The 21,867-nt window shown below is 42.3% G+C and overlaps 1 protein-coding gene across 4 annotated transcripts in view; it reads right to left on the minus strand.

Annotated features, from left to right (window-relative positions):
• SENP5 (SUMO specific peptidase 5) overlaps positions 1–12,417 on the minus strand; it is a 48,283-nt gene extending 35,866 nt beyond the window's left edge. For all 4 annotated transcript variants that reach the window (XR_014026547.1, XM_081328625.1, XM_081328624.1 and 1 more), the window contains exon 1: positions 12,300–12,417. The gene's annotated coding sequence lies outside the window, so the exon portion shown is untranslated. The remainder of the gene's footprint in view (positions 1–12,299) is intronic.
• Positions 12,418–21,867: the final 9,450 nt, after the last annotated feature.

Consider the following 21,867-nt stretch of genomic DNA (forward strand, 5'->3'; position numbering starts at 1 on the left):
ACTGGAAAAACTGCCTCCCAAGCCACAGCTGAGCAAGACACCCGCCTGCCTGCCCGGCAGCGTTCTTCCTTCTGTCTGAGGTTTTCATTGTTGTGAGCATTTCTGTTGAGGATTGGCAGTGGGGGTGTGTGTGTTTGGTTTTTATTCCCCCCGTCTGCTGGGTGGTTGCAGAAGGTTTTGGTCACTTCACATGACCCTGAGACACTGTGACCGTCATAAAAATGAATCAGTTGCCAAGCATCTGAATGTAAATCACAAGACCCTGGGGATGCTGCAACATTCCAGCTGATCAGTGCTTCTTCTGGGCTCAGAAGTGCCGGGATCAGCGCCGAGCTCCAGCTGGAAACTGGCGCTGATCCTGGTGCCTCTGCTGAGCCCTGACAGCCCTGCAGCTCCAACCATCTCTCGCTCAGGCTTGTGCGGTGCTGCAACTGGTTCAGCTCATTCCCCTCCCCCACTACCACTTTCCTAGGATGGTCGCGTACCACCTGCCAGGTGCCAACGTACCACAGGTGGTACCTGTACCACTGGTTGAAAAGCCCTGGCCTATATGACTCAGTCACTGCCATTTGTGTATAACCATCACATCCTTTGAAGGCATCACCTCAGTAAACCAATCTTGAAGCCATCTGTACTGGTACGGTGGTGATATGTAAATGTAGGAGCCGAATACAGGTGAGCCGATCTTTTATTACAGCAGGTGACTGAAGCAATCAGCTTTTGTCCTATCAAGGTCACCTTTACCACTGACAGCTAATAGTGCAGAGCTCATTCAACTCCACCTTGCAGTAATAATAATAAACAAAAGGGGAGGGGGGAAGATGCAGAAAAAGCACTGATGGACAGAAAGAAATGTACCTATGCAATATATTTATTTTGAGGAAATCTTCTGAACTGGTTTACAAAAAGTAAAGACTCATGGAGGACAGTTGCTTGTTAAGTTAAAAAAGAATACCGTATATACGTGAGTATAAGCCGAATTTTTCAGCCCACTTTTTGGGCTGAAAAAATCCACTTCGGCTTATACTCCAGTGAACAAAAAAAAAAGAACTTCCACCCCCCAGTTTGGAGAGCTGCTGCTTTCATCAAACATGGACGAAGGCAGCAGCTCTCCAAACGGGCTGCGGCGGTTTGGAGAGCTGCGCGCGCAGCTCCGCCGCCACCTCTGCAAGCCTCCGCTGAGAGAATGGGGCGGTGGAAGCTTGAGAGAAGGGGGCGACAGAGGCTGGATCCCCCGAAAGAAGTCTTCGTCACTGAGAGAATGGGCGGCAAGCTTCCCCGCCCCATACTTCGCGGAGCGCTCCAACGCCTCGTTCTCTCGTCTCAGCGGAGACTTGTTTCGGGGGATCCAGCCTCCAGCTGCTGCATTTCCCAGCCTCGGCTTATACTCGAGTCAATAACTTTTTCCAGTTTTGGGGGGTAAAATTAGGGGTCTCGGCTTATACTCGAGTCAATAACTTTTTCCAGTTTTGGGGGGTAAAATTAGGGGTCTCGGCTTATACTCGAGTCGGCTTATACTCAAGTATATACGGTATCCCTTTTAATTCCACTGAAAGCAGCCAACCAAAATGGAGGATTGCAAAATTGCAACGTTATCCAGAACATACACAAATCACAGGATATAAAATTATCATTTGTTCAGTAGTGCAAGATTTCTAAAAATCATGAAGTTTCCCCCCCCCCCAGTATGTGTGATGCTTATTGCTCCAAACTGGATTAATGCTGTAACTGAGCTATATATTTAAATGATTTGTAACAAGATCCGAATCCAAAAGCGTATGTTCTGAGCTTTAAATGAAACAAATCTTTTCTGATTGTGTCTTTATTGAACAAAACTCAAAGTACCTCAAATGTTCAAAAGGGATAAAAACATGAAAAACAGGAACTTAAAAGCAGCACTTTGCTGTTTCCTCATCTCTATTTTAGCACCACAAAAATAGGCAGGCTGCTGCATGGTATTTTAGCCTTAATCTACAGAGAAACTGCACATATTTAAAGGAAGTCAGAAGTCCAAGGTTTATAATGAAGCATTTTTGCCCCTAACATTTTCTGTTTTCAAGAATGTTCTAAATGCAAAATGTGCTGGTTAAGGCATCTGGCTAGAAACCAAGAAACTGTGACTACAAGTCCCATCCTAAGCCTTAAAGCTGGCTGGGTAACTTTGGGCCAGTCATTCTGAGTCCAATCCACCTCACAGGGTTGTTGTTGTTGTGGAGAAATAGGAGGAGGAAGCAGTATTAAGTATGCTCGCCACCTTGTATTGTTTATAAAAATAATAACGGCGGGATATAAATATTGTATTATTCTCATTGTGTTCCTTTGTCATGCTTTTATTCTATTCTATTATTTTAATTCTGTTTACTTCTTTCCTTTTCTTCCTTTTTATTATTGTAAGCTGCCTAGAATAGCCCCACAGTGAGATAGGTGGCAAATAAATGTTAATAAATAAACTACTACAGATATTGTTAGCATGTTCCACTTGGATCTAACACGAGTGGCCATGCAAAGTTGATTCTGTCCATTCACCCCAAGCATCTAAAGAGGATCTGCTGCAAGTTTTCTTCCCCATGATTATGTGGGATCTGGACCATAGAGAATCAGGCTCCATACTGATTGGAGCATGCTTCAAATGTGCCTTCAGCCAGAATTGGTTGCGGGTGCCTGTCTTGGCTAAGTAGGAGTATTAAATTTTTAATATTCTGATTATTATTGTGCTCTGGTTTATCTTTGCTTTGTTATTCACTGGCATCTCTTGAGTGGGTGGCCGACAAATATTGCAAAATAAAGTAAGTAACCCTATAACTGGGTTTCAGCTTCCCAGCTGAAACCCAAAAAAATATGTAGGTTTATTTCTTTGCTAAGCTTTGGAGGGATAACTGGAAAAGCATTACTTTGCATGTGCATCAGGAAGAAGCATCAAGACAAGTATTTTTGCTGTTATGTTGCACATACTGTATGAGTCGATTGCTGTTGCTTCTTTGCTATCTGTTTTCTGACGCATATTTTAAACAGCTATTGGTTATAAAAGTTGCTTAACTATTCTTCCAGTGTTAGTTGGGGGAGTTTCAAACTGGGGAGGGGGGAAAACCTCCCCTACCCAATTTTTCCATAGGTTGAATTGTGGTAGTCCTTAGCCTGGACCACATCCTACATTGTGGCCCACTGCTATAAAATAAAAGAAACAAAGGATCTATTTCAAATTTCCACAGTGAAAATAGCAAAAACATCCATTTTTTTAAGCTTTATTTTTCTGGAACATACTTCAAGTGAACACCTGCAAAGGGGTGGGCGGGGGAGACTTCGTCTTACAAACAGCTACCTTAGCTTCTAGGCAATTTTCCTTAATGTATGCTTTTTTGTATAACCTTGCCATACACATAGTCCTCGACTTACAACAACTGAGCCCAAAATTTCTCTGGCTAAGCTAGACAGTTGTTGTGTGAGTTTGGCCCCATTTCTTCTCACAGTTGTTAAGTGAAATCAGTGCAGTTGCTAAGTTAGTAACACGGTTATTAAGTGATATCTGGCTTCTCAGATTGACTTTGCTGTCTTTGTTCCGTCAGAAAGTCGCAAAAGGTGACCCCATGATTCCAGGACACTGCAGCAGCTGTCATAAATAGGAACCAATGGCCAAACACTTGAATTTTGATCATGTGACCATGGGGATGCTGCAGTGGCCATGTGAAAAAGGGTCCCAAGTCACTTTTTTCAGTGCCGTTGTTAACTGACCTGGACTGATGACGGGTTTTTTAAAATGTTTTAATTTTTAATTGTTTAATTAATTTATTTTGGGGCTGTTTATTTAATTTCTCTTAACTTTTGTATTGTTGTTTTTACTGTTGTTAGCCGCCCTGAGTCCTTCGGGAGATAGGGCGGCATATAAGTCCCAAAAATAAATAAATAAAATAAAATAAACTCTTTGTTGTTGTTAGCTGCGAAGTCGTGTCCGACCCATCGCGACCCTATGGACAATGTTCCTCCAGGCCTTCCTGTCTTCTACCATCTTCTGGAGTCCATTTAAGCTCATGCCTACTGCTTCAGTGACTCCATCCAGCCACCTCATTCTCTGTCGTCCCCTTCTTCTCTTGCCCTCAATCTTTCCCAGCATTAGGCTCTTCTCCAGTGAGTCCTTCCTTCTCATTAGGTGGCCAAAGTATTTGAGTTTTAGCTTCAGGATCTGGCCTTCTAAAGAGCAGTCAGGGTTGATCTCCTCTAGGACTGACCAGTTTGATCGCCTTGCAGTCCTAGGGACTCGCAGGAGTCTTCTCCAGCACCATAGCTCAAAGGCCTCAATTCTTTGGCGCTCGGCCTTTCTTATGGTCCAACTTTCACTGCCATACATTGCAACTGGGAAGACCATAGCCTTGACTATACGCACTTTTGTTGACAGGGTGATGTCTCTGCTTTTTAGTGTGCTGTCTAGATTTCTCATGGCTTTCCTCCCGAGGAGCAAGCGTCTTTTAATTTCTTGGCTACAGTCTCCATCTGCAGTGATCTTGGAGCCCAGGAAAATAAAATCTGTCACTACCTCCATTTCTTCCCCATCTATTTGCCAGGAATTGAGAGGGCCGGATGCCATGATCTTGGTTTTTTTAATGTTTAGTTTCAACCCAACTTTTGCACTCTCCTTCTTCACCCGCAACAAGAGGCTCTTTAGTTCTTCTTCACTTTCTGCCATTAGAGTGGTATCATCTGCATATCTTAGGTTGTTGATATTTCTTCCAGCAATCTTAATTCCAATTTTTGATTCATCTAGCCCTGCCTTTCTCATGATGTGCTCTGCATATAAGTTAAATAGGCAGGGCGACAGTATACAGCCTTGCCGGACTCCTTTCCCAATTTTGAACCAATCAGTGGTTCCGTGTCCAGTTCTCACTGTTGCTTCTTGGCCTGCATATAGGTTTCTCAAGAGACAAATAAGATGGTCTGGTACGCCCATCTCTTTAAGAACTTGCCACAGTTTGTTATGATCCACACAATCAAAGGCTTTAGCATAATCAATGAAGCAGAAGTAGATGTTTTTCTGGAACTCTCTAGCTTTCTCCATGATCCAGCGTATGTTGGCAATTTGATCTCTGGTTCCTCTGCCTCTTCGAAATCCTGCCTGTACTTCTGGTAGTTCTCGATCCACATACTGCTGGAGTCTAGCTTGTAGGATTTTAAGCATAACTTTACTAGCATGAGAAATGAGTGCAATGGTGCGATAGTTTGAACATTCTTTGGCACTGCCTTTCTTTGGAATTGGAATGTAAACTGATCTTTTCCAATCCTGTGGCCACTGTTGAGTTTTCCAAATTTGCTGGCAAATTGAGTGTAGCACTTTTACTGCATCATCTTTTAAGATTTTGAATAGCTCAGCTGGAATACTGTCACCTCCACTAGCTTTGTTGTTGCTCAGTTTTTCTAAGGCCCACTTCACTTCACATTCTAGGATGTCTGGCTCGAGGTCAGTGACCACCTCATTGTGATTATCAGGGATGTTAAGCTCATTCTTGTATAGTTCTTCTGTGTAATTTTGCCACCTCTTCTTAATCTCTTCTGCCTCTGTTAGGTCCCTGCCGTTTTGGTCCTTTATCATGCCCATTTTTGCATGAAACGTTCCCTTCATCTCTCCAATTTTCTTGAAGAGATCTCTGGTCCTCCCTATTCTATTGTTTTCTTCTATTTCTTTGCACTGTTCATTTAAGAAGGCATTCTTATCTCTTCTAGCTATTCTCTGGAATTCTGCATTCAATTGGGCATATCTTTCTTTTTCTCCCTTGCCTTTCGCTTTCCTCCTTTCCTCAGCTATTTGCAAAGCTTCCTCAGACAGCCATTTTGCTTTCTTGCATTTCTTTTTCTTTGGGATGGTTTTGGATGCTACCTGTTGTACAATGTTGCGAACCTCTGTCCATAGTTCTTCAGGCACTCTGTCTATCAAATCTAATTCCTTAAATCTATTTGTCACCTCTATTGTATATTCAACAGGGATATGATTTAATTCATACCTGAGTGGCCTACTGCTTTTCCCTACTTTCTTCAGTTTAAGCCTAAACTTTGCAATGAGAAGCTCATGGTCTGAGCCACAGTCAGCTCCTGGTCTTGTTTTTACTGACTGTATAGAGCTTCTCCATCTTTGGCTGCAGAGCACATAGTCAATCTGATTTCTGTGTTGACCGTCTGGTGATGTCCATGTGTAGAGCCGTCTCTTGGGTTGTTGGAAAAGAGTGTTTGCTATGACCATCGTATTCTCTTGACAAAATTCTATCAACCTGTGCCCTGCTTCATTTTGCACTCCAAGGCCAAACTTTCCTGTTATTCCGCTTATCTTTTGGCTTCCTACTTTAGCATTCCAATCCCCCATGATGATAAGGACATCATTTTTTGGTGTTAGTTCTATAAGGTGCTGTAGGGCTTCATAGAACTGGTCAATTTCATCCTCTTCAGCACTGGTGGTTGGGGCATAGACTTGGACAACTGTAATATTGAATGGTTTGCCTTGGATTCGAACTGAGATCATTCTGTCATTTTGAGGATTGTATCCCAGTATTGCTTTTCCTACTCTTTTATTGACTATGAAGGCTACTCCATTTCTTCTGAGGGATTCTTGCCCGCAGTAGTATACCTGATGGTCATCTGAATTAAATTCACCCATTCCTGTCCATTTTAGTTCGCTGATACCTAAGATATCGATGTTCAGTCTTGTCATCTCTTGTTTGACCACGTCCAGCTTTCCTTCATTCATGGATCTTACATTCCAGGTTCCTATGGAGAAAAAATCTTTACAGCATCGGACTTTCCTTTCACCACCAGACACATCCACAGCTGAGCGTCCTTTCGGCTTTGGCCCAGTCGCTTCATTCTTTCTGGCGCTACTAGTACTAGCCCTCTGCTCTTCCCCAGTAGCATATTGGACGCCTTCCGACCTGAGGGGCTCATCTTCCAGCGTCATATCATTTTGCCTTTTCGTACTGTCCATAGGGTTTTCATGGCAAAGATACTGGAGTGGGTTGCCATTTCCTTCTCCAGTGGATCACGTTTTGTCAGAACTCTCTGCTATGACCTGTCCGTCTTGGGTGGCCCTGCACGGCATAGCTCATAGCTTCATTGAATTACGCAAGCCCCTTCGCCACGACAAGGCAGTAATCCATGAAGGGGAAATAAACTCTTGAACGGTCGCTAAATGAATGGTTGTGAGTTGAGGACTACCTGTAATGGCTCCCAACATGCAAACTGATAAAATGTTCGCTGCTGCCTTTTTAATCAAAGGCAGCAACAGAAAATTCACCTGAAATGACAATTATGACTTGAGGCCCTATCCCTGAATAGATAAATCAATCGGGTGAATATGTGAAGATTCCCAAATCTGATCAAGCGCACAGTTCTGTTTTTGTTTCGGAATGCTTATGTTTGACATCAGATGAAATGTAGCATTGGGTAGCTTTTGTTTTCCAAAGAACTGCAAACAGTAGAAATTCTGAAACATATTCTGCTCAGACCTAACCAAGGATTCACTTTAATATATTTTCCTGGTACTAAGTCAAGCTATTTCTCAAAGGCCCAAAATATCAGAAGACCATCCATGGCATTGCATGCTTTATATATTTAAAAGGCAATTATTAGTAATTTCTTGTTGAACTAGCTTGCACATTCTTGTAAAATTGTATATTTTATTCTTGTGTAACTAGTTACTGACTGACCACATATTGGCAAGTAACAAGAGCAACGCAAGCAGAAGTGGACAATTACTCAGTGCCGGAGAACTACTGGAATATGTGGCAAAAGAACTCTAGTTATCTAAGCACTTTTGCTACATGGGACAATCACTAAAATATAAAAGTACTGAAGCAACATTGCAGCACAATGTTCTGGAGAGGTAAAACAGCACAGAAAAAGAATGACTAGAGATTAACTTAACTTAACTTTCTTCCACTTTAGTCTAGCTGATAAGTCACTGAAAATGACTGCTCTGAAATTCAGAACGAAAACAAATGCATTACAAAAACAAATTGGAATATTGGTTTATAAAATCCTTTTTGACTTGCCCTTCAAATCTGCTCAGACTGCACTGTAAGCAGAAATTAAAGCCAAAATATCTGAAAAACGCCCATTGGAAGAAGTCTGATCTACCCAGAAACCAAGAAAAGTATCTGAGATGTTATTGTTCGAAACCATTTTAAAAAATTGGCACACAAGTCAAAACCTTCAGTTCATCCTCCCAAAATAAGACACTGGCAGAGAGAGAACTGCACATTTTAAGTTCGTTGTTCTCAGCTGTAAATAAGAATAATTTCATCATGTCACTTTCTTTAGAAAAAGAGAGCTCTCTCAGCACCAGCCTGTCCTTTGTAAAACTAAATTCAAGCCATCCTGGCCTTCAAACACACTAGTTTTCCAGCAATGTGATAAACAGGCTACATTCAAAATTTGCAGAAACCAGGATCCATCTCTTTCAGATTTCTTACCACCTCAACTCAATATTATAGGCCTCTCTCCTGCTCCACAAAATATTTTTTTTAACATAAAAGGCTTTCTACCAAAATTCTAAACTCAACTTTAAAAATCAGATCCCGGATTTATCGTCTGCAAGGTTTACTTATCCACAAAGAAGTGGTCAGCCTCTGAAGGATGGAATGTTTGATCTTTCTCTGCTGGTTGCAGAGAGGAGAATTTGAATAGAATAGAGCTGGAAGGGACCTTGGAGGTCTTCAAGTCCAGCCCCCTGCTCAAGCAGGAGAATTTCTCCCTCTGCAGATGGCAAGGAACCAGAGGAGGGATCTATTGTTTTTCCAGCCAACTCAGTCATCGGCACGGAGCTCCATATACTCTCCTGCATCACTTTCCCAATTGCCTATGGCTGTCAAATAAGCTGTTAAATACTAGCCTGTTTAAAATTGCTAAATTACAAGTTTGTCACACCCTAAAATATGCTGCAACATAGACATTGTCCCAAAGTCAGAGAAATCTGACTTGTAAGTACATGCCAGACCTCAGATTATGAAGGCAAGCAGTGCAATCAATTTACCAGCGTTGTGCTCTCCCCTGCAATACCATCTTCAACATACACTGAAGATGCAGTTCTTTGTTTTTAACTTAACGAGGTGGTTCTCAACCTGTGGTCTGCAGAGCCCGGGGGGGCACGCAATGTCATGACAAGGGGTCTGCAAAGGCTCAAAAAAATGTTATGATTTAAATCTTAACTCTTGGGGGTCTATGGGCATGGTCCGTGGCCCAAAAAAGGTATTTAAAGGGAGTCTGTGGTGAAGACAAGATTGAGAACCACTGATTTAATGCACTGACTATGAACTTGAACATCTTCATATTTTTGGACCTAAACTGGTCAGTGTCTGGTATGGTCCCTGTCTGGGTCTCCTGATCAGACTTTTCTTTGTGCAAGAGGAAAAGAATTAAGTGTGAAGGAAAGACTACCCTAAAAATAATTTCCTAAGCCAGGCCCCAAGCACATCCAGTTCTTCCACCTGCAAAATAGCTTTGTTCTTTGGCTAACAGAACTTTATAATATAAAATCTTTATGCTTCCTATCCTTCCATTTAAGAAACAAGACCAAGAAACAGTTGTTTCCATGTAAAGTCCATTTAACAGACAAGACCAAGAAACAACTGTTTCCATGTAAGCATAAGCTGCCAATGTAACACTCACCCATTTATTCTTATTCAGCGTCTTAAGTATGTCAGTACAATTAGTACAAGCATGCATAGTTACCAGTGACCATAATATCAGTTCTCTCTTCACAATGGATTTGGTAAAAGACATCTGAAATATGAAAATGGCTTTGACATTTTCTGAGCACTGTAAAATCTGTGGAATCAGACCAACCATCCATGAAGATCAACGTCAGCCACCATCTTCCATAATGATCTATCAGGTGTCCCTTGAGAACCACAAAGAAGACATAAAGGGATTTCTCCTGACTAGGAGCTTCTACCAGCATTACAGGTCGCCTTATCCGCCTTAAATCCACCTATTAGCAACTGTCAGCATAACTTGTGGAAGCACGTTCCATAAATTAAATGTCTGATTTAATTTGATTTCAACCCTAATCATCACTTTTATTTAATAACTCAAACATTATGAGGACAAGATCTGGATCTTAGTACTTCCTTGAAGGTAACTATACAAAATACATTGAATCGAAGTGCTTTTAACAGTTGTTTTTTCCCCTGCAGCCAAGAGGAATAAAGTGCTTGCCTTTGAAAAAAAAATACAAGAAGTACTTCCAAACAGCTTTTTCAGACATCTTGTGAAAAATTCTCAGCAGAAAAGTTTTTTTAAAAAATCTGCTTGGCAGCAGCAACTTATGTTCACCCCTACTTTCTTAAATATAGAACTACTCTCTATTCTGATGTTTTCATTGGAAAATCTTAGATAAGCATTTCTTTTATTGTCAGATTACTGAAAATGTGATTTTATCTAAGCATGTATTTACATTCTCTGAATCTTCTTTATGAAATTAAATATATTGTTAATTTCATTCCCCTTTCCATACTTAATCTTCTCCACACCTTTGGGAAAAAGTAATCACAGTAGACAACACTGATTCACAATCTGTTTTAGTTTTCCCTAACTTTCCCCAGCATGCATATGCAGTCACTCCTTTCTGGAGCTCCAATCTTCAGTGTCAATTTCTGATTTCCTCACACATTCTTATGCCTAATTCCTTTACGGGAAAGCTCCAGTTCCTGCAGATCAATGGATGAAACAGATATGCATGTAAAGCACCATGAAGCGGTATATAAGTCTTAAGTGCTACTGCTATGCAAGAAATTCTGACTGCCAGTTATTTAACGGGGGGGGGGAAAAAATTACCTTTTCACTTAAAAGTAATATTACTGAAGGAGAGGGAGGACAGTGCTAAACCAGCAGTGTTTTGCGTCAAGAGCTCCAATCAGTTCCTGCTACCAAAAAACATACCTCTAGGAGCACAGAAAAACCACAGAAAATTTCGCAGATGGGTTTTTGTTTTGTTTTTTATTTGGCAGCGAGTATCACAAACAAAACAGAGGTCACAATAACCAGCGTTAGGACTTTTGCATCAGGTTCTAACGGCTGGACCTTCGGATTCTATTGAGAAAGAGAGGGAGAGATTGCATCGGGGAAGCCACGTTAGTTTGTTGCATCAAGTCCCTCGGGAGCTTTTTGTGGCACCTTAAAATCCAAAACACAAGGAAGTGGGTGGCACTCCGGGTTACCGAGTTCATCGGGATGGGGAGCTTTTTTCTGTCCGACAGATTTAATGAGAAACAGGCCGAGATGAGCCTGGAGCGGACCCAAATGAAGGAGCTTCGGGAGGGCAGAAATACCTCCACCCACCCACCACCCACCCCCAGGGGACCCCTGCTTCCCTCACTGGACGTGGGGTGCCCATTGTATTGCCCTGTACACCGCCCTGAGTCCTTCGGGAGAAGGGTGGTATAAAAAATTAAATTATTATTATTATTATTATTATTATTATTATTATTATTATTATTATTATTATTATTTATTATTCAACTTTAAATCTTGTAACCTGTATTCTTATTTTTATTGCCCTGTACACCGCTCTGAGTCCTTCAGGAGAAGGGTGGTATATAAATCAAATAAATAAATAAATAAATTATTACTATTATTATTATTATTATTATTATTATTCAACTTTAAATCTTGTAACCTGTATTCTTACTTTTATTGCCCTGTACACCGCCCTGAGTCCTTCAGGAGAAGGGCGGTATATAAATCAAATAAATAAATAAATAAATAAATAAATTATTACTATTATTATTATTACTATTATTATTATTACTATTATTATTACTATTATTATTATTATTATTATTATTATTATTATTATTATTCAACTTTAAATCTTGTAACCTGTATTCTTATTTTTATTGCCCTGTACACCGCCCTGAGTCCTTCAGGAGAAGGGCGGTATATAAATCAAATAAATAAATTATTATTATTATTATTATTATTATTATTATTATTATTATTATTATTATTATTATTATTATTATTATTATTATTATTAATTATTATTATTATTATTATCCTCACAGGAAACCTCGCCGCTCTCCCAGCCAATCCCTTCCCCCGAGGTTAGGCCCTCACGGACAGCAGGACCCCCACCTCCCACGAGAACACAACCCCCCCCCGGCCAGGATTCCGTCCAATATGCCGGAGGACGGGCGTCCACTAGGCCGCAAGCCAGCCCTGCCCACCCGTGACCCCCCCCCCCGGCCAGGAGGCGCGGCGGAGGAAGGCACGCGAGCCCCCCACCCCCCGATCACCACACCCCCTCCCGCTGCCCGTCCGGCGCGTACCTTCGTCGCTGGGCGCATCCCGGCCTCCGAGAAGGGCTGCTCTTCCCCCGGGCTCCCGTCCCACCCGTCCCCTGAGCGACGGCACCCGGCAACCGCCTCGGCAACGACGACTCACGTGGGTCAGGCGCCCACAACCTACACGGCAGCGACCGGCCCCAGCCGCCCTACGTCATTCTTCAGCGACAAAAAAAAACCTCGGAAGCGAAAGGCGGGGGAGGAAGCGGCGGGGGGGGGGGTCGGAAAAGAGAGGAAGGCGAGACGGAGGGGCGCTCTGCGCAGGCGTCTCTGAGCAAGCGAGCGGGAGGGAGGAGGAGGAACTCGGATTCGGGAGGGGGGCGGGGCGCTTAAAGAAAGAAGAAAAGAGGAAGCGCCGCCGCGTCATTTCTCAGAGAGAGAGGACGTAAGGCCCCCTGCGCTAGAGCGACTGAGATACCGGTGCGCCTGCGCGATGGATTTCCCGTTGCTAGGATATAGGCGGTTTTTCCTCTCTCCTTCGGAGGTCCAATAAGAAAACAGAAAAGGGCAAGAGAGGAAGCCCCGTCCCGGTTTGTGGGCGGGGCATTCTGCTTGTGCGCTTCAGGTCCCTTAGTTACGTGTTGCTGCTGAATATCGGAATGAGGGATGACGCGCTTGTTTGAACATCAGAAGAGGGAGTTCGTGGATTCCTTGTAGAAACATTTGAACTCTGCTCATTAGAGAGTTTGGAAATAACCTTTAAGGCAGGGGTCTTCAAACTTAGCCCTTTTATGACTTGTGGACTTCAGCTCCCAGAATTCCTCAGCCAGCCAGAGCTGGCTGAGGAATTCTGGGAGTTGAAGTCCACAAGTCATAAAAGGGCCAAGTTTGAAGACCCCTGCTTTATAGGGCATTGTTTTGTGGGAAGTCAGCCCCCCCCCAGAAGGAAATATTAAAAGGGAAGAAAAATATATTTCCTCAAAGAATCTTAAAAGAGGCAGAAAAGCGTGCCCAGTTTTTCTTAACAGACCCAGGTCTCCCTCCCCCAAGCAGAAACCAGCTTTATACAAATGCAGATGTAAGCTGTTCAGGAAGGTTGGAGGCCACAGCTAGAAGATTAAGAAGACAAAAACAACTAAAATCTACATACCTTACCCAAACTCATAATAGGATTAACCCATAGATGCCAAAGGGCAAATCCAGACTCAGGTCAGAAAACATGACACAGGAAATAGTCTCAAACAGGAATAGGAAACAACTCCAAACAAAAGGCTCAAGAGGGTATAAAAACCCAGGCCTTTTTTTCTGCCAGTGTTATCTTCTTGTCTGGCTCTTCTCCTCAATAAACAGCAACCTTCTTCCTAAAGCAGTCGCCGTGTTTATTCCCAGCTTGGACTGAACCACAATGAAGACTTCCTTCCAACAATTTGGCGACCCAGATGGGACTCCAAGCTAACCTCTCCAATGGATTGAGACTGGTAAGCCCCATCTTGCCGGCAGCAGACCCCTTGTGTCTGTGGATGGGTTTCCCAGGCCCCGCCCATGTGGAGCCAGAGTAGTAAAGGGAGTTTTGGGTTTGAGCTCAAGGGCTGCTTTGGAAAGAAGGTGAAGGTGAGTACCTCTAAATTTTAACTTTAAAGCCCAGGGGAGTGAGAGAAATGTGTGTATGTCTCTCTGTGTGAGTGATTTCCCAATCACAATTGGATTTTGCTCCCTCTGTTCTTTCCTAACCGCAGAAAGGATCTGTTCAAGTGGCAGACCCTGGAAAGCATGGGGGTTTGGCCAGAGCACAGGACCTTTTGTTAGAGAAAAGGGAGAGGCTGTGTGAAAATAGAATGGAATGAGAGAATTGGATTTGGGCAACCAGCTGGTAAGGCCCTGTAAGTGAAGCCTAGTTCAGAAGGTGCCACGTACTTACTGCGTAGGGGGCAGCAGGTCCTTCCGGATCCGATCTGAAAACCGGTGGCAGGAAAAGAGGTGCTCGTACTCACTTTTAGAAAGTGGCAGGTCCTCCCGGACTCACGAGGAGTCTGAAAACTGGTAGCAGGAAAGGAGGTATCAATACTGACTGCTTTTCAAAAAAGCGGCAGGTCCTCCCGGACTCACGAGGAGTCTGAAAACCATGACAAGAAAGGAGGTGCTTGTACTTCATCAGGAAACCGAAGTCCTCCCGGATGCTTTTTTGTCCAAAAACCATGAGGCGGAAGTTTTTTTCCTTTTGTACCTGACTGAGCCAAAGTGAGCCCCACATCTGAGAGAGAACATGGGAAGCGGTAGTTCGAAGGTGACAATTAGAACTCCCCTGGGAGATTTGCTGGAAACGAAGAGCAAGAGAAATATGTAAGAAATGGGCTTTGCTCAGGGCTTTGCTGGGAAACCAATTTGGCTAAATAAAGGTACTTAAAAGGAAATTAAAATATAGGAATAGTGACTCTTTCTCTCTCTTTCTCTCTCTCTCTCTCTATGCAACCATATGGTATGTTTAAGATTTGTGCCTTCCCTAATTTGAGTTAACCAAGATTTATGGTGGGAATGACCAGGTTGTGTAAAACTAAGACTTCTGTTTCCGTTTTCTGTCCTCTTTTCCTTTTCTTTCTGTATATATGTGTGCCAAAGTCTTTGTGTAAATGTGACTGTTAACTGTCTCTAATCCAAAGAGAAAAGAATTTTAAAATTCTGCTAGAAATTCTTCTTAAAACAAACCACCAGCAAACAGAGTGAAAAAAAATGTGTTTGTTTTTTCTTCTTCCTTTCTCTGTACTCATAAGAACAGCCCAAAGTTACCAGGAGGGAATGTTTTAAGTTCATCTGCTGGAAAAGTTTCATTCTTGTATTTATTCTGTGTGTTGTAAATGGGTTTTATCTGTCTATCCTTTTCCTGCAACATGAGGTGTGTCTTAGCTACAAGAGCCTCCTGAAGCTCAAGTTTGCTTGTCTAGGGAAGTAATCTTCTTAAGTTACTTTTCTTATCCTATCACTAATTGGTGAAACTACTATGTAGCTAAGCATTTTTCAATCTCTAAATAATGTGGTCTATTTTAGAATAAATGTTAAAGGTGGATTCTCCTGCCCCTGGCAAACTGCACGCCTTTAAAATATTTGGCTTTTAAAATTATTTGGAGCTTTCAGCATTCTCAAGCTGCCCAGCATTTTTCATGTTGCAAGTCCTTAAGTTCTAACATGTTGCAAATGTTCAGTTCAGAAGTGAGACTTTTCATTTATGTTCTCTTACCAGAATCCAGCCTCTCTTTTGTCCTCATCTGTGATTTCCTCATTTTGTCTGCCTATCCGTTTCTTTAACAACTGCAGTATTAATGTCTTTTCAAACTCTTTCTACAAGCTAAACCGCCCCCCCCCCACACACACATTCTACTTCTCCTTTTCTTATTCTCTGTTCTCCATGCCTTTGTCTGCCTCTCCTGGGAGAGTCCACCCAGAAAGGGGGGAGGAGATATTGCTCTCCTGTCTTTCAGCCCTGCATAGATAACCCCCCCAACCTTTGGAAGCAGAGCACACTGACCCAGATGCTGCCTCCATCCATTTGAGCCATGGAATTGAGTTTTGAATCCAGCCATCCACTACAAAGCCACCATGCAACCTGAGTGGAATAGACCTTCCCAAGTCCTACCAATCCCTCAGATGCCTGTGAAAACTGCAGAGGAAGGAAGGAGTCATGGAGCCATTGGTCCCCACGTGAAGCCTCAGAAGAAAATTAGGAAGACTATGGGGGGAGGGTGGAAACTCATTGTAAGGTTTTCTTTCTTGCCCCATTTGTATTGTAATAAGTCACTTGAATGTATTGATGGAGAGTTGGCATTTGGGAATAGTTGGCACAGCAAGTACTGAACACCTTGGACTTCTGTCTGGTGGGAGGGAAAATTTATCCAGAATGTTTGTATTGCCTGTTTGTATTAGTAGCTGAACACACACACACACACACACACACACACCCCATTCATTTACACAGTGAGTCTCCTCCACCTACCTTTAGTAAAGTTCCCCAGGCTGGTTTTTGCTCTGTGGCTCCAAAGCTTTGCATGTACAACTTCCTGCAAATTCCAAGGGGGAGGGAACCAGGCCCCCTCAGGTGATTTGCAATTCGTATGCCCTGACTGAGGAACTAGCAGGAAAGAGATCTCCAAACCTAAGCCCTGAATATCTTGCACTGGTGGACTCAGATTGGGAGTCCTAGGGCTCACTATGTGCAATTTAAGATAAAAAAAATTAATAGCCTGGCTCGCATACTGGCTGACCTCAATTGGTCATTACAAACCTGGATGCACTGAACTAAGAGCTAAGGCAGGAAACAACTCTTGAAAATGGGCAGCCAGTGGTTATGTACTGAGGCAAACCATGGCTGTGAAGAATTTTGGGAGGAATGTGCAAACCTGACGGGAAGCTCAAAGTGACATCTAACATTTGAAAATAATTGGCACAGAGTATTGGTAACTATAAATTTCTTTTTCACCTAACAAAATGTTTGCCCTGACTTTTAGAACTTTATGGGTTTGAAGCTCCCCTTTTAGGAGCCACTGCAGGGATCTTTTTCTGCTGCCTCTATTAATGTTGTCTTCTTCTTTTGGCTTAACAGTTTAAAGCTTGTTTACCAAGTATCCTTGATCAGATCAATTTTAATCTTGTGCCAGTAAAAGTGTGTCACCCACACTATTATGGCGCAAAGGGGGGATTGTGGGAAGTCAGTCCCCCAGTGAAGGAAATATTAAAAGGGCAGAAAAATATATTTCCTCAAAGGATCTTAAAGAGGCAGAAAAGCATGCCCAGTTTTTCTTAATAGCCCCAGGTCTCCCTCCCCCAAGCAGAAACCAGCTCTATACAAATGCAGATGTAAACCATCCAGGAAGGTTGGAGGCCCCAGCTAGAAGATTAAGAAGACAAAAAAACCTAAAATCTACATACCTTACGCAAACTCTAAGACAGGGCGTAATAGGATTAACCCACAGATGCCAAAGGGCAAATCCAGACTCAGGTCAGAAAACATGACACAGGAAATAGCCTCAAACAGGAACAGGAAACAACTTCAAACAAAAGGCTCAAGAGGGTATAAAAACTCAGCCCTCTTCCCCCCTGTTTTCTGCCAGAGTCATCTTCCTGTCTGGCTCTCCTCTTCAATAAACTGCAACCTTCTTCCTAAAGCAGTCGCCATGTTTATTCCCAGCTTGGACTGAACCACGATGAAGACATCCAACAGTTTTCTAAAGGTGAAGACTTCGACCTTTAATCTTAAGTTAAACACTAAAGTCCTTATTTGACCTCAAGCTTGAAACTGGCAGCCACTCTCAGCCCAACCTACCTAATAAGTTTGTTGGGATATAAATTCAACCAGTAAATAAATAAGGACTCCTGAAATGGAGTTTGAAATACTGCAACCATGACACCTCAAGTTAGAAGTAAAATATTAACCTAAGGGCTAATTTTAGTTTCAACTCACATTTTTAAGGAAGGACAAGTGATTTCATCAGTTCCATTGAATTGGACCAGGAACGTCAATGTTTCCAATTTTGTGTGGAATAGTGAAAGGTTTATCTGAAATGCAGGAAAAGGACAGCTGGTTCGTATTGGTGCCAGGTCTCTGGTGGTTGTGAGATATGTCTGTCTGTTCTCATTCACCCAAAGCAGCAGCTCTGCGGAAAGTGCCTCGAACTTGGAAGATGCAGAAGCTAGAAACATTTATTCAGGGTTGAGCATAACCTGTATGGAAACCTGAATGGAGAAGATGATGTTCTGGCAGACCTGATCTTTCTGAAAAAGAGGACCTTTCCTGCACTTTGATCATTGAACAAACCAGAATGTCTTACGCAGCAAGTCTCCTCACACGTATGTATTACTTAAGCCTTTGTTTTTAACTTCTGGGAACCAGGGCTAGCCCTATTATTATATATTTATATATTTAATTTTATTTAAATCATTAGAATGTTCATATACGTCATCCAAGGATTGCACAACCCCTTAAACCAGAAATTGACTTAATGGGTTTGTGTCACACAGCGATCCAAGCTGAAAGTCGCTGGCTAGCTTGTGACTCTGATGTGAATAGCCTGGTTTTTAGTTCACCCAGTTTCTGGAGTGATGCAATGTACCAAAGCATAAATTAATCCGATTGTCTGGTTTTATATCACCCACTAACTACACGCAAAGAGAAATTTAGAGGAACACTAGTCAAGCTTAGCTTGTTTTGCAAATGAAGCCAATATTGCTTTTACTAACAGGGCTAAGTATGTTCTGGGAATACAAGAGCTCAGATGACATATTAGACATTAGGGGGGGGGGAACATTTCTAGATATTGTTTTCTGTACAGAATCCAAGAAAGGAGTTTCTTATCCAAAGGTCTGACAGTAGTGGAGAGATGGAGGGAGAATATATGATTAGTTCAATTTTGCCAACTAAGACTTGGTTACGGGTCAAGGAAACACAAAATGAAGATTGTCGAAAGCTTCACCAAATAGGAGAGATGTGTGCATGTATTTACAGTTCAGAGAGATGACTTCCTACAATATTTTGGGAATCGTTCCATGAATTCATATATCTAATTATTTAAAAATTGATTAGTTAATTAACATTGATTAGTTCACAAAGTTTTGTCTATGGAGATTCTCCGTCATCCATGTCATGGTTGTCCCAGAGGTGCTTTTTCAAAAGGCAACTGGACTTTTGTTTTTCCTTGAAGATGTTTCTTTTCCCATCCAAGGAGCTTCTTCAGTTCTGACTGAGTGGTGGAGAATGGAAAGATTTATATTCCTCACAGTCATCTGGTCATTAGCACTCTTTGTGAGAGTCATTGAGGCCACTCAGAGGTTTATCTGTGCCCTCAAGATCACCTGAATAGTGCAAAGGGGTGGGTCAAAGAGGCCATCTACATTAAGATTGAACAGCCCTGTCTCAAAAGGGGGAGGGATAACTCCTGTTTACAACAGTTCCACACTCATTTGCACTCTTCCGGAGACTCTGAGAACATTCCATTTATTTTTCTTTTCTTGTTTAAGCTGCATCGGTTCACATTCATGAGTTTTACATCAGTCTACCAAAAGGACATAAAAATGTTTAATCCCCATTCAGAGTTTCTATGCACAGACCTGGTTGTGAATGCACTCAGTCAAATATATTTATAGATCCTTTTCAGATCATTGCTTTTCTTGTCATTTGGCCAACTTATTCAGCCTAGGGATGGGTTAGGGTTATGGTGGGGAAGGGTTTCCTGGGAAGGTTGAGTGGAGCACAACAGGAGTGTGCGCCAAGAGTGCCCAAATCCGAAGCTACAAAGAAAGAATTACAATGGGAACATAAACTATAAGAAGCAGGAACATGGGAAAGGTCAACACAATGAAAGATTATATAAATCAGCTGCACCAGTGCTTCTCTGATAAAAAAAAAACATATGGTATCCTGGGGGGGGGGTTCCTAGGAGATTTCATGAGGCCCACAGGTTAAAAGCATAACGGGGCCATGATGTATACCAAGAGGCCACAGGAAAACAAAATCTATATACTGTAGGTAGTCCTCAGCTTATGACCTAATGGAGCCTGCCCATCTTGGTCCTAAGTGGTGACAGTCCTAAGTTGGGTCAACCACATGATGCCCAATGTTATAATCTTTTTTGCAGCAATTGTTAAGTGAATCCTGCAGCTGTTAAGCGAATCAATGATTCACTGTGGACTGCTGCTGGCATAAAACATGTACATGTGACCGTAAGACACTTCAAGCAGCCATATTTGTGGGCTGGTTGCCAAGCACCCAACATGCAGTCATGTGACTGGAGTCAGACAAGCCATTGGAACTTCGGAACTAGGGTGTAAGTACCTCCAGGGAGATCCGTTATAACTTTAAACAGTCACTAAGTGACCAGTCATAAATTGAGGACTACTTGTATCATACTGCATATACTCTTGTTGTTAATACCGGAATATGCACCAGGTACTGTCCCATGTCCATATCTGGTAACAGGCTGAGTCTGGTTGGCAAAGAAGTGAGACAAAGCTGAATACTCTCTATTTATTCAGCATATGTGCTGAATATATATATAATGAGAAAAACTTGATTAGAAAAAGATGAGCATTGGTTTTAAAGGAAGGTACATCAATAATCTGTGCTATGCTGATGACACTACTCTGATACCTGAATATATAAATGATCTGCAACCTTACTAATGAAAGTCAAGGAGCACAGTGAAAAAGGATTAACATTAAATATATCGCAGACCAAACTAATGACGTAGGTAGAGCAACCAGCCTTAGAACTGACAATGAAGATTCTGAAGAGGTAGATTACTAATGTCTTTTAGACTTGACTAACTGAATAATAAAGGAACAAGTAATCAATAAATAGGGATGCGGTGGCTCAGTGGGTTAGGACGCTGAGCTTGTCGATCAGAAGGTTGGCAGTTTGGCGGGTCGAATCCCGAGTGCCGCGTAACAGAGTGAGCGCCTGTTACTCGTCCCAGCTTCTGCCAACCTAGCAGTTCAAAAGCACATAAAAATGCAAGTAGAAAAAAAGGGACCACTACGGTGGGAAGGTAACAGCGTTCCGTGCGCCTTTGGCCAGCCACATGACCACGGAGATATCCTCGGACAAGCGCTGGCTCTTCAGCTTGAAACGGAGATGAGCACCGGCCCCTAGAATCAGAAACGACTAGCACGCATGTGCGGGGGAACCTTTACCTTTAATCAATAAATGTACCATGGACTAGAACTTGGTAGAGGAGCCAGGAAATCCTTGCAAAAGATATTCAGATGCTGGGATTTATCTCTACCTACAACGATCAGAATTCTGCAGGCAATTACCTGTATTTCCTTCTGTGACTCTCTAGTGAAACTTGGACCTGTAAGAAGCAAGATAAGACAACATATTGACCCTTTTGAACTGTGGTGTTGGGAGAAAACTCCTGATAATATCATGGTTAGGCAAGCAAACACATACATTGATCATCAACCCAATCAACCCAAGAGTTCTTACTCAAGACACAAATAACCAAGATCAAACTATCATATTTTGATCACTTTATGTATTATGGACTTGCCAAGACGGTCGTCTACACAAGCCCATAATGATGGGGAAACTATAAAGGAAGAGAAGAAGAATACAATCAGCAGCAAGATAGATGAATTTTATTACAATGGGAATGGGTGCAAGCTGGGGACACATCTTCCTGAAGAAGATCTATTTATGTCAAGGGTGGGGAACTATGGACCCTTTATGACTTGTGGACTACAACTCCCAGAATTCCTGAGCCAGCATGGGAGTTGACGTCCACAAGTTATGAAGGGGCCATGGTTCCCCACCTCTGATTTATGGGGTCACCAAGAATCAACACCAACTTATGGCACTTGACCAATCAATTAAAAGCAAATCAGAAAGGAATACAGTATTTATATGTCCCATCAAGCAAAATAAATCAAATAGCTACAAGAAGATAGTCGAGGGTTACCAAAGGGTAGCTTTGAACTTTTTAATTGAAAATGGTATGTTGATAGGAGAGAGATGGACAGACAGACAGATGATAGATGGATGATGGATGGTAGATGATAGATTAGACAGACAGACAGACAGAAGACATGATGGATGGATGATATGGTCCTTTTGGCAGCAGATCTTCTCCAC

The sequence above is a fragment of the Vipera berus genome (genome assembly GCF_964194415.1).
Source record: "Vipera berus genome assembly, chromosome: 5".
Classification (NCBI taxonomy): domain Eukaryota; kingdom Metazoa; phylum Chordata; class Lepidosauria; order Squamata; family Viperidae; genus Vipera; species Vipera berus.